The sequence below is a fragment of the Anopheles coustani genome, chromosome 2 (genome assembly GCF_943734705.1).
Source record: "Anopheles coustani chromosome 2, idAnoCousDA_361_x.2, whole genome shotgun sequence".
Taxonomy (NCBI): Eukaryota; Metazoa; Arthropoda; class Insecta; order Diptera; family Culicidae; genus Anopheles; species Anopheles coustani.
In genome coordinates, this window is record NC_071289.1 from 86,337,330 (window position 1) to 86,350,563 (window position 13,234).

Consider the following 13,234-nt stretch of genomic DNA (forward strand, 5'->3'; position numbering starts at 1 on the left):
AACATCCAGAACGGGCGCATCAAACTCTTCGGCAACGGGTCTCTAATTTTACCGGTTTCGACACTTGACGACGGTGGCGTCTACACTTGCTATGCTGGGAACGCTCTCGGCAACATATCGGTAAACGTGACGGTCATAGTGAACGGTAGGTAGGACACAAGTGGGCAACCAAACATAACCACTAGACGGACAGTTATATGACGACGACTAATTCCCTATATCTGCAATTATACATCGCGGAGCCTGAATGTCTTTGATTTGAATGTGTCGATTTTCATTGCGCGGTGTTGGAGGAGACTTGGGCGTGCTTTTCTCACGGTCTGTCGAATCGAAGCCATTCAAGATCGCTCTACGAATGACGTCTTTGAAGTAGGATAATCGTGTTACAAAGCGACATTTCCCAAATTCAAGAAGTTGGGAACAACGCCAGTAGAACTTAGGAACATGTTCGTAGTCTTGAACTGACGAGACACCTTTTATCGGACGGTATAGTCCATTTCCGCTCAAACCGGTTAACGCCACCCTTCTCCACAATTTCACCAAAATATCCTGGGCTCTGTAATGCCTTCTAAAGAGAGCTCCCCAACGGCTCGAAGCTCTTCACGCGTACACGAGGACGTCTTTTGCTCGATTAAACGAATTATACCACAGGTGTAATGGTTTGTTCTCCCACATAGGCAACGGCACACAATCCTGGCGAAAGTTTAGTGAAAGCACGTCGACCAAAAGCTGATGAAACTTTCCATCCGCAGTGGTTTCCGTACGTGTCTGCTTCGTGCCTGAATTTGGAACATAGCGTCGTTTCACGAGCCCTAAAACTGGGTTAAGGGTTGGTCCGACGACGTAGTGGAAGAACTTTTGCATACCGATTACGGTAGTTAAGGAACTTCGAGTTTAGATCGATTTGCAAGGATTTACGAAAAAATAACCTGGATGAAAAAGTACCATGATGACACGAAAAGCAAACAGTTCAAATCAATTTCATTTTCATCGACTCGGCTATCGGTTCACCAAGCAAACATATTGATTTTGGGGCTTTGGTTTCGCGGCTAAAACTCTTTCAATCCCACTGTGTTTCAATTTCATTCAAAGCAAATATAACAACCTGGCAGAGGTTTCGATAAAAAGTAGTATCATTCGTAGATTTCCGTTTCGGATATTTGTGCTATTTCCATTGGTTTTGCGGTCAGATCGAACCGATGGTTAAAACCTACCGAATCTACATTTTGATGTTTCTGTTTGTCTTTTTCGACGATGATTCACTGTTAGTGCTGTCAAATGCATGCGTGCGATTAATTTTCCTTTGGAACGACCTATTATATATCCCATTCCGTCTGTTGATGCTTTGAGCGTGGATACAAATAATTGCAACTATTTCCTGTGGTCATGCAGACACGGCTCCCACCAAGGAATGTAATTTATTTGTGCCTTCAGATACAAGGTAATTGATGAAATTCCTCAGGCCCGAGCTGTTCCTAATGAGTCATGTAGTGTGTCCTACTTGGAAGTGACAGGAAGAGACCATGTGGAGCACAATTCATTCATTCGTTGGACGATAGCTATGATAATGATGTTACGAATGCCGACATATCTGACTATAGATGATATTCACTAATGCGCAGTGTTCCTCAAATAAGAAATACGCTTTTCCTTTTCTCCAAAAGTCTACTGTGCTGTAAATTAAATGTAGTATTCGTTCCTATTGTAAAACAAACATACAATTTACAGGACATTGAGCATTGTGACAAATTAATATATTGCACCCGGTCTACATCTCTCTGGCTACCTGTCATTAAATATTTCCCACAACCGGTGTTTTGATGGCTGGCTGCCCATTTCAGTTATTTATCAATGCGTCCATGCTAGTATTTGCGCACGCACTAATAAAATACCGGGAAGCACGAGGGATGTAAACACATCCGTACCAATGTGTGTTTCATGGGCGATTTCAAGTGAACCGAACAACATGGATCCGGACAGAGTTGGCAGCTTGCATCATGCTGTATGCGCCATACACGATCGAACCACAAACGTTCTAGCTTTTCGTACATACCTGGCGCAGTACACACAATCGATATTTAATTAAATATCGTACCTGCCTTGGCAAATGGACCACGCAAATGTTACGGGTTTGGCAAGAGCTGACGAACAACATGGTGCATGCAGAGCAAATATTGTAGTTCAGTCTATGAACACGTTTCTTTTTGAAGTGCATTTAGTCCTATACCTGTTTTCATGAATTCAATAACAAAACAAATCCTGTGAGACTTTCATGCCATCATATTCAGGTACCTTACAGTGACTAAACTTGAATATATCTAAAAGAATAGAGAGGAGATTAAATGATGCTCTTTTGGCTGGCCATCATAAGGATATAAACAATTAAACAAGCTTAAACTAGTCCCAACCCACCCGAGGAAATGAAAAAATAATGATAGGTAAATAAATTGTTCTCATTATGCGGCTTGTCTGCTACTTATCATCAGTAACTACGTCATTCACGGGCATAATTATATGCCTCCTGCTTCGTCTCTTCGGACGCGCCCGAGAAAGAATGTCTGGGAAACAGTTTACTTTTTATGACGTTTCGCTGACCATATCGCTCCGTTTCGGAAAACGTAGATTCCCTAAAAGCTGGAATTATTTGTTTCCGCCGTTGTTTGAAATGATAAGATGAAGAAGAAATACTGAAAAACAAAAGAGCATGTAGCGATAAAGACCAAAAGATGCTAGCATGGCTGCGTACAAAAGCGAATTTATGCAAAACAGTTTTCTCGAGCGACCGAAAAACATCGCGAAAAAGTGATAAGCATCTCCGCGAACTTCCTTTGTATCCACCGGGTTTGGCCACCCAACGCGAAACGTACACGAAGAAATTCTTTTCCGCACGAGCCGGTTTGATTGAAGGACTGTAGATTTCAACACGAAAAAAGAACAGACCACCCCTTGTCCTTGTTTTTCTGCTGTGAGCAAAAATTTCCAACTCAATGCTGGACGGATCCACAAAAACGAACGTCATTCTCGTTGAAAAAAGAGGATGAAATTGACGCATCCATTATGGAGTGTTTAATCAACGATCGCCAGTGGATAAACAGATTGTCACTCTTTCGGGTAACTTTCAAGCGCAATCGGATGTTGATCGTGCTTTTTGCTGTTTGTCCGTAGCTCTGCTGGGAAGGATAAGGATTTTAACAAATGGTGTTTTTCCATCGAATCGTTTCTGGCGCTTTGCTTAAACAAAAGCTCTTCATCAACCTTCCAGAAACTTGTTTGATTAGGATTTTGTATCCCGGGACAGTGTGTCCGCTATTTAAGTGGATTTCTGATTGGATGCAGTTGCACTACTACGAAAGCACAGCAGTATGGATGGAATGGATCTTTTACGTCAGATATTTATTTTAAATAGAACAAGAATTATGTAAAATGTCTCAAATACATCGAACAGCTTCGTCAAACCCACATTTATCCGATTGTTGATTGCTGACGGAAATTGTCAATTGGTTCAGCCCAACGATGAATCTTCGAGAAAATGTTTGTTCTTGACATAATGCTGCAATCCTGTGGACGTATCCCTGACTACAATTCAGACTTCCCGGAATTCGATTCCAAGTGCCCAAAGTCCGTAAGCGAAAGATCCCTTCCTGCGGAAAATGCAATCGACGCTGTTTAATGGTTTTTCAAGGCAAGCACACGTGGCGGAAAATTGGGAAAAAGAGATTGTGTGATGATGTCGCTCGACGAGAGTTTGGATGAACCTGACATTACTATGAGTAGACGGTGACACCCCTACACTGCTACCCAAGGCCCTAGGTCGGCTTCCATAATCAACTGATGCCAGCGGAATCCCTGGACACCCCTTGAGGCTTGAGTGTTTGATACCACGATAATCAGATTGACAAATTTCACGCACCGATGGTGGTTCCACTAAAACCCGGCGCCAACGGTTCCATATCATAGCGATGCTCGAAGTCAGTCAGTCAAAGGAATGCCAGAACGTTTCTTCAACTTAAGGATCTGTGTGGCGCAGAGTCGGGATGGGGAGAAGATGTGATTTGAATTTCAAACGCCACAACCAACGGCGGATGGCGATATCTGGCACACATGATTTCGATCATCACCCAACGTCGACAAGCGGACCTAGGAAAACGGAACCGACATTTCGACGAGTTTGTTTTTGACGGAAACGACTGTGGAACACGACACGCTTTGGGGCATGGAAAAGCCGCGTGAAAACTACACATGCATCGCACATGTTCCTGATGTTCATCTGGACGGACTACAAAAAGAAAACCCGACTTGGCCGTTCTTCAGTCGAAAACGAAAAACCATTCAACCGATGCTCGAGCACTCGAAGCAGCGTGAATTTCGGCTGCTGCGAAATGGATAGACGGTCAGGATACATGTGGCCTACGGTTGTTCTTTCCCTCCCAACCACTCGGCACACTCTTGTGGGACCTTCTGTGTTTTCCCAGAGCTGAGCGATAGCACGTCCGCCGAAATTACCGTTTGATTGTGATTTGTAATGAATGGAATGTAATTTTATTTCCGATTTGCTTTCGCGCCCTCGATTTGCTTGCCCGATGGCTGTCTGTGTGTGTGTGCTTGCCTGGGTGGAAGTTTAGGCCACGCTGGGCTGTCAAATCCGTTCCGTCCTTGGGGAGTTCCGAGATTGACGGTGACGGAAGCTGACACTGGGCGTCGGGAATGGAAATGGAAATGGACACGATCACTGAATAAAAGAAATAAATTGAACGAATGAGATGGACCAAAAACATGAATTAATCCAAGGGTCTGACGATGGTGCTTTCCCTAACAATTTGTTATCTAGTCTTGATTAATACAGAGATTATTAATGAGGTTTTGGATCAAATAGTAGAAATTATTTTGTATTCCATCCGACAGCTCGTGTTTAACAAACTTGAAATCGTACATCTAGAATAGCTACAACTAAATGAAGACAGCTTTAAAGTTTGCTGATTCCGTTTCTATGCACTTATAAACACTTGAGGACACTCTCAGTTTCTTCACAGAATTTGAGTCGCCAGAAGCTGCTTTCTTCGTTTTAATCCGATCGAGGATCTAGCTCAACCCGCTTAAAATACGATGCGAGCAACGCCTTTCGAAATTGTTCTAGAAATGTAATTCGATTCCGGCAAAAAATAAAGACGACTGCGAACGAGGCGACGGCTGGCAATGGCATACAATATTCAACTTCCCCGTTGCCGGTGGACGGTTAAATGGATCCAATCAAATTATCTTCCACCTTGTCGTGCCATTTAATTCCAATCCGAATCCGTCGTTCGTCCGACCCGAAGAGCTGAGCGTATTTTCGAGGATATATCCGGAACACCGGGAGTTCACTGCCAAACGTCAATGACATATTCTGGCCCGTCGTATGGCGCTGGAAAATGAGAAAAGGGTCAACCAGACGAAATCTTTCGTGGAGGTCTCTTCCTCCGTCTGGCACTTTCTCGTTCTATCTTTGGACGGCCGTTGGCATATTGAATGCATAATTTACAACGAACTGAGAACACACTAAAAAAGCACCCACACTTTTTGATCACCGACGCTCCACCGGTGCTCCATTTGCACTTGATCCCGTCTCGCAGTTGCTAAGGGTTGTCGGTTTCGCTAGGGGCACTGTGGCCCGGAACGGAAGTCGGCCATTTAACACGATGTTCTTCCGCGTGTCGGCCACGACATGGGATAATGTTCGGTAAGTGAGGCTTATGGCATTTGAGGCGCTTCCTGCTAGAGGTTATTTTAAGCTTTCTACACTTTTTTTGCACGAAAGCTTCATCATATTCTGCGATCAATTTTTCAACAGTGAATTCTGGAGTGTTCCTTGAGGTAGAGAATTTATATTTTACCAAGCTTTGTGGAGTGTGCACACGAAGTAGAAGATTCCACATGTTTTTTTCAGCCGGACCACAGAAAAGGTGTGGGGTAAAAGTTCATTGGCTCGATGGCCTACAATCTCTTCCTTTGGCCTACAATTCCTTCCTTCTGGTTGATGGTAAAGAGTAGGCGGTCTGATATCTTATTTCGAAGCCGAGTTGAACTTTGATTTGCATTTTCTGCCATGAGGAGGAACGCCTTCTACTCCCCTTGAGATAGCTCTCTTCGCCCGGGAAAGGCACTTGTTGCATAACAAATTGTGGTTTCCCACGGTTGATCCTTTGATTGGAAGTTATGGAGCGTGAAAATGGAATTCCACCCAAAATTTATATCGATTCAGCCGGCTTCTCAAGTCGTTTTAATGTTTCATTTTAATTCCAATGTTTACAAAGTTGAAAACAAACATAAAAAGTATATCTTTCCACTCCACGATTTCAGTTTTTTCTCCAAGCAACTTTCGTCTGTGAAAGGTTCCCCAGAACTTTTCAATTTGTCTGGAAATTTGTCTCAATCAATGGAGCCGTGAAAGATTTGTTTGTCGTAGTGAAGAAAAAGAAAAGCAAATTTCACTTTGTACGTTTTCTTCAATTACAAAAAGTCAAACCCAAAGTGAGACAAACACAGATGTCAGATGAACCGAAGAGACAATTGCTAGTGGGCTAAGTGAATTTTTTTAAAAGCTTTCCATCCCAGTGCCTATTGTTTGCACAACTCTAAAAACGTGATTCCGAGAAATTTATGTGGTTGGCAACATAGAAAAGACGGGTCAGAAATGAAGCTTTCACAAAGGAAAAATATTTACCAATAAATTTGTAAATCCTGTCTTGCACTATCCTATTTGCTACTTTATCCCAGCCTTCCTCAAAACCATTCCTTCCAGAGTTTCATCGTATAGTGGTTGGCAAAATAAAATGCATCTCCGGTTCAATCCTTCTCGGAAACCACACTCCGGTTTTATGGCGTAGTCATACCGGGCTCTTAGACGGACGAGATAAACCCATTTCTGTTTCTCATAAATTCGTAATCGAAATCATGCCAATGCAAGTGCACTGGCAAACAACCACTTGCTTGTATCGAATCCATTTGTGAAACCTTTCCCCACTGCCCCGGGATCCTCGAGCCAGACCTTACGGTTCCTGGTGGTTTGATAGTGCGTTTGGTGAAATTCATGCCGGACTGGAACTGTGGTGCTTTGATAAAACCATGTAGGCATCAATTGTAAACAAAAAATATTGATTTCCGGCAACAGAAAAAGACGAGATTGTTGCATTCAACCGCACCATCACCACCATCACCACCATCACCACAGAAACCAGAAACCATTTTCTGAGAAGAAGAAGGTTTTAACAGCAACGCAATATAAAGCAATTTCTTTCATTTGCTTGGCGTTTGCATGGTTTTGAGGTTATTGATTTTGGCAGGAAATATTCGTCTGCTACAAGAACAGTCCGACAATTTAAAAACATTATACTTCTTGCTTGTTCATTTTCTCATCTGTCTTTCCAGCTATGTATTTTTCTGGTTTTCCTCTATCATTCCTCTGAGATTGCTGTTTTTGGGCCTTCAAAAACACCGACAATAATTCTGTGGATGAAAAATCAAAACATAAATATCAAACAACCCTCATGTTGCAGTGTGTAAGTTGAGTGGACACCCGAATGAAACCAAGTCTTCCTTACTGACGATGCAATGAAGAAAGAATGCAACGTATCTTGTTGAAAGATTAACAAGCCAGAACTCAAATGGGTAAGTTCTTTCTGCACTTGGGTCGTTTTAACGGTTGATATAGAAAATAATCTCTGGAACTCATAACATTCAGGTCAACATTCAGGAATAATTCTACTTCTGTAATCTCGAGTTGATCCAAAAGAAAATATTAAATAAATTAAATTTCCTACCTTTATTAGAGATTATCTCGGGTTCGTTTGCATAGTTCTAGTTAAAACAATAATTCAGAATATTTCCCTGTTCAATTTCATAGGACAGCACTTTTAATTACCTACGTAAACTACCTTGATCAATAATCGTGTAATTAATCGGACCCTACTCTATCCTAGCCTGCGCCATAACGGACCGGAAGGAAAGGATCATAAACAAAGAACCTAATGGACCGCATTCAAATCCCACAAATCCCACCTTGTGTAAACAGCTCTTTTTAACAACGATACGACAACAACAACATTCTTGAAAACGATACGGCTGTTGCGAAGTTCCAACGGTAGAGCAATAGCTAATCCCGTTGCCTTGGAAGATGCTGAGTATAGCGTCGTCCAATGTTTGCTTGGTTGTTCCAATGTGTCTAGAGTTCAGTATCATCATCATCATCATCGTTGTGAAGGCCAGCAGCAGCAGTGCTCTAATGATTGGTTTAAATAGCAAGGAAAACAGCCAGAACGTGCTAATCTCTTCGCTTCCGATCGCTTACCTTCTTTCGGGTTCGCACATAAATACCGTATGTAGCAGCAAAACCCGCAAACACGGAGCCGAACGCAGGAAACAACATTCTACACCGGTGACGTCTTACAGCACTGGCCATTCCCATTCCACCGGGAGCTGTTTCTTCCATGGAAGAAGATTATGCAAATTTTAGATGAGAATAATTTCACCGGTCTTTTCTCCGGCAGCAAAGCGGAATGCTATTCCATCGATCGAGCGGAAGGATGTACTGGTACGTTGGCTGTATCCTGGTGCCAAGAAAAAGGAAGATTTATGGAACCATTTAGGCTCAATTCATGTCTGACAAGGACTGTGTGGAGTGGAGGCTACTGCATTTCAAAGGTTGGTTTCATCCTAAAAAGACTTAAATCAGCAAGAATTATAGGACTTTCTCAGAAGTATTTTCCTGCCGATTGGAGACCGATTATTATTATCTTTTATGACCGTCTTTTACTGTTTTTTTAATCCTGTACATTTTTTTTAATAACAACCGCTTGCTAAAACTGATTAATCCATGGGCATTCGAATTGTCATGTCAAAATTTTCTGAAAAGAAAAAGCCAGATGAACATTGAATAATTTTCTAAAGATGGGTTTTCCGCCAACTATCCGAAAGATCAAAGCACTGATCTGTGCAGGAAGTGTAGAAATAAGAGTAGTCAAAGGTACCACGCCAAAGGTATTAGTTTCCACTGAGGAAATCAAATAATAAGAATAACCTCCAGATTAGAATATTTTACCGAATTTCTCCAATAAAGAATACAATATCAGTTAGTTATCTGGCGGGAATCGTGTTTAAACTGCTTCTCGATATCCGAAACTAGCTAACATCTCTACCATTGGACATCTCCTTGTCGAATTTCCTCTACCAGTCACGGTTAGGACCAAAGCACTTGGAAACGATAACCAAAGGACATCAGAATCGAGAATGTCTCACGTTGATGCGAGATCGCAGCGACCGGGTACCTTCGGAGAATAGTTTTATGTTTCCATCCGAGACAAGTTCCTCACAGTGAACGTTGTAATTTTTAAACCTAACTACAAAATCCTTAATGAGCTCCAGAAGAGGTAATTCAGCTCGTGAGCTCTCGTTGCAAGGAAGTGACCATGTTCTATTCGACTTTCCCCACTCATTCATCTCTTTTCCAAAACGAATGGCCTTGAACGCGCTGCGAGAAACCATCCACGTTAACAAGGTTCCTCCTCACGAACAGAACTAGACCATTGCTCGTGTAATAGGAAGAATACAAAACGCATAGTGAAACACGATAAAGAAAGCCACGCGTGGCGTCGGTGACATCCTACCTTCAAGCCTCCATGCTTCAACTTAGCGGTGAAATGCTTCCGGCACGTGTACAAACTAGGTTGAATCTAGGAGGCTTTGTAAGCGGTTCAAGAGAACAGAATGGTATGAAACGAACCACTTCAAAAGTCAGCTTTTAACTACATTTAAGGATACACGTGCCCTGAGTTGATGACAGGGTATTCTTCCAAAAGCTACCCTCACTAAGGGGTTCTTATGCAAATGAACGTAAATTACCAACCAGAAACGCAAAGTAGAGTTGTTTTCGCGGTCACACTACGATGCAGTGCGATATATTACTCCACGTTTCACAGTTATCACTGCTCTGGGAAATAATTTACGAGAGAAACGTACGTGAAAATTTGTTTATTTTCATACTGAAGACACACGTGTGTTGAATTATACAGTTTAATGATATCTTTAACATAAATGTAGTTATTAAAAAAATAAAACTAATATGTCTATGGTTTTTTATATTCATGTGTTTTATGTATTTTTTCCAACGGCTTGTTTTATTTGAAAGGTACTTGAATCTTTAACGAATATCTGTCTAGTAAAAACTTTATATATTTGTTAACACTGTTCCACGACTTACCTTCAATCATCCGCGGTTTCTAATTGGAACAACGAAGCAACAACTAACAACAACTCTGTACTAATCGACCTCAGCGTGAGACGCTTGTATAGCTCGAGGAAACATTTGTCATGTTTATTCGCCCGAAAACATTGCATCCACAATACAACAACTCGCCGAACAGGACAGAGCGTGTCCCTGTTGGTGTGACCCACTCTTCACATCACTTTGCCTTCACTTCTATTCGAAGACCCACGGTCGGAAGAATGCATATTCAAATATTTTCCGAAAATACACATCACATGTTCCGACTTTTCCCGTGATTGATGACACGAGATTGTTCGTCATGCGCTCGCCAGCTTCGGCCAGTAACGGCAGGATTGCGCACAGCACGACTTTCCCACAGAATCAATGGGAAAAGAACGGTGCATTTCCTTCTTTTTCCCCAAAACCTTTCAATCTTCTCTTTTTGTTTACTTTTTATATTTTTCCTTTCCTCTCGAAATCGGTTCTCGACGTCTGTACTGAATAGCATGACGCTATGCAAATTACTTTGAATATCAATTTTTTGACTATTCTTTAAATGCATTTGTGATGACATCAGCAGCTCGATGCACGAACGTGATGCATGCATTCGTGCATACCTCGATGCAGTCGGTCGTCCAACCGAATGCAGGCACCACCAACAAGCCAAGGGACCTCGCTTATATGAACCCGGGAAAGCTCGTCCGATTCGTTTCAAGCGCACCGTGCGCTTTTCCGTCTAGATCGTCGCTGGGCTCGCAGGTGTCGTCGTCACCACAATGCGAACAACGGGAGTGCACATAAATCTTGCATCATTCACAAACTGCACATTCATGCATCGCTTGCTCTTATGCCGTCGGTGTGTTGGGTTCCCGTTCGAACAATGAGTTCCTCCATTTTTCACCCTTTCCAGAACTTCCGGCAGGAGCGGGTATTTTTCAAAGGTATGTTTTATTCCCAACACTCGACTTTCATTCAACCGTACACCACCGACAATTTCGAAATAACCAACGGAAAGGAGGCTCCAAAGGGTTCATTGAAAATATGAAACACCAAATCTAAATCCGGGCATTGTTCCTTTTTTATTTATTTGAACTAGGAACCAAATCCAGCAATTTCTGTGCATAGTTTTTTCGCTTCCTTCCGGAAGCTACGCCACGATTCTCGACTTCATTTTTGCATTTCTACCCAATAACTCCGTCATCCGTCAATAAACCAAAATAGGTCTAAAATCATTCAAGCTCTAGTTTTGTGCTAGTTGAGTGTATTAGACGAATCATGATATAAAAAAATTAACTATTTTAACATAAATATTACACGGAAAATTTTATTGCCACAAGAAAATGGAATTTCAAACGAATAATAGAAACAGATAAGTACAAAAAGATTGCTTCTTTAAAAGTAGGTAAAAAGTTGTTCAAATTATATTTTCTAAAGCTTCTGTCTCCAGTAAGTTCTTCTACCTTCTATAAATATTGAAATACTGAATACCGATGCAAAATAATCTCTCAATAATTGTAATGACCAAAGAGCAAAACCGCCTGTCACCAATCACATTGAACCTGACAGTTTGGAGTCAGGAAATCTGCAAACCGTGTCATTTCCCTTTTTTTATGCACTTCCTACTTATTTTAATTAATTCAGCACGCTCTATCTTTCAATTTTCTCCAACCGTACGTGACAATCAGCAAATCGTTGTGGAAAGTGGTTGTCCCACAGGAGGGAAGGGGAGCAAAAGGAAGAAAAGTGAATCTAGAGAAGGTTAGGGGTATTAATTGTTTCCTTCCCTTGTCTTGTCAGAGCGTTGCTCCCTTCAAACAAGGCGGCTGTGATAATTTTCCTTTCTCCATATCGTGTCAGTACTCGAATGGCTCATTTCACAGACCGAAGCATTTGAGATGAAGAAAAATTAAGATAAAATAGAGAGAGAGAAAAACTAATCTTTCAATCATTCGTTGGAACTCCGGTTCACAGCAGAACGGCAGAGAGTAAGTATTCTGATTTTTTCTGCCTGCAACCAGGGAAATCCAATCAGTGGTATAAGATTAATTATCTTGGGTCGGGTCGAACACCACAAAAGCGGAGGCTTTTCTGCTTTTTGGGTTCTGGCCGGAATCCGAATGACATTACCCAAGCAATTAATTGCAACCACGATGACCAATCGTCAGTCTTAGACGTTTTGCTTCCGACATGACAAGTTTTAAGTGGTTGATACTCAATCATCGTGCTTGTAGGGGTACAAACAATTGCTTCCCATCCTTTGCGGAAATCTTAAGTTAGAGTTTTTCATTCGTTGTTGTAAGTATCTTTTGTCTTGGAAAGTTTTTGGCAACGTTGTTAAATAATGGCTTTCTTATTACATTACATCTACCGCAACTTAATTCTTGCTGGTGCAAGCTATTGCTCTATTCAATGCGATAAGTCCTTAGGTCTTACATGTTTCTCAACCGATTTTTTGTATTATTTGAGAGCAGTGAAAACTGTTGGTGCAAAACTCATAACCCAACACGAACCGCCTCGGTATTCTAGACCGAACGTTTTATGGCTTTTGTTTGCCGGAAAATGTGTCCCAACGGACAATTTGTTAACCAAACTTGGATTATTGTTTTACACCAACAATGGTGCTTTGAAAGCGACAATGGGGTAAAAAATACAAAAAAACTTCCTACCAGTCGAAAAGTAATTAAAAATTGTGGGCTGCAAGAGATGTTGACAGCAGCAATCTCGGTCTTAAAAAATATGAATAGCATTTTAAACGTTTGAATAAATATCTGTGGTCAACTATTTTGCGTTTATGGTCCCCCTATTTAAATTTTGTTGCATTTTTTACACTTTTATTTTGCACTTCGACATCGAAACTTTCTCACCAGCAAAATTGAATGGTTAATTGTAAATTAAAAAAGGATAAAGGAATTATGTTTCCTTTATTAAATATTTGACAATTGACACAACATAATGAAACAGTATCATTTAAAAAACCACGACAATACAATTTGTTTA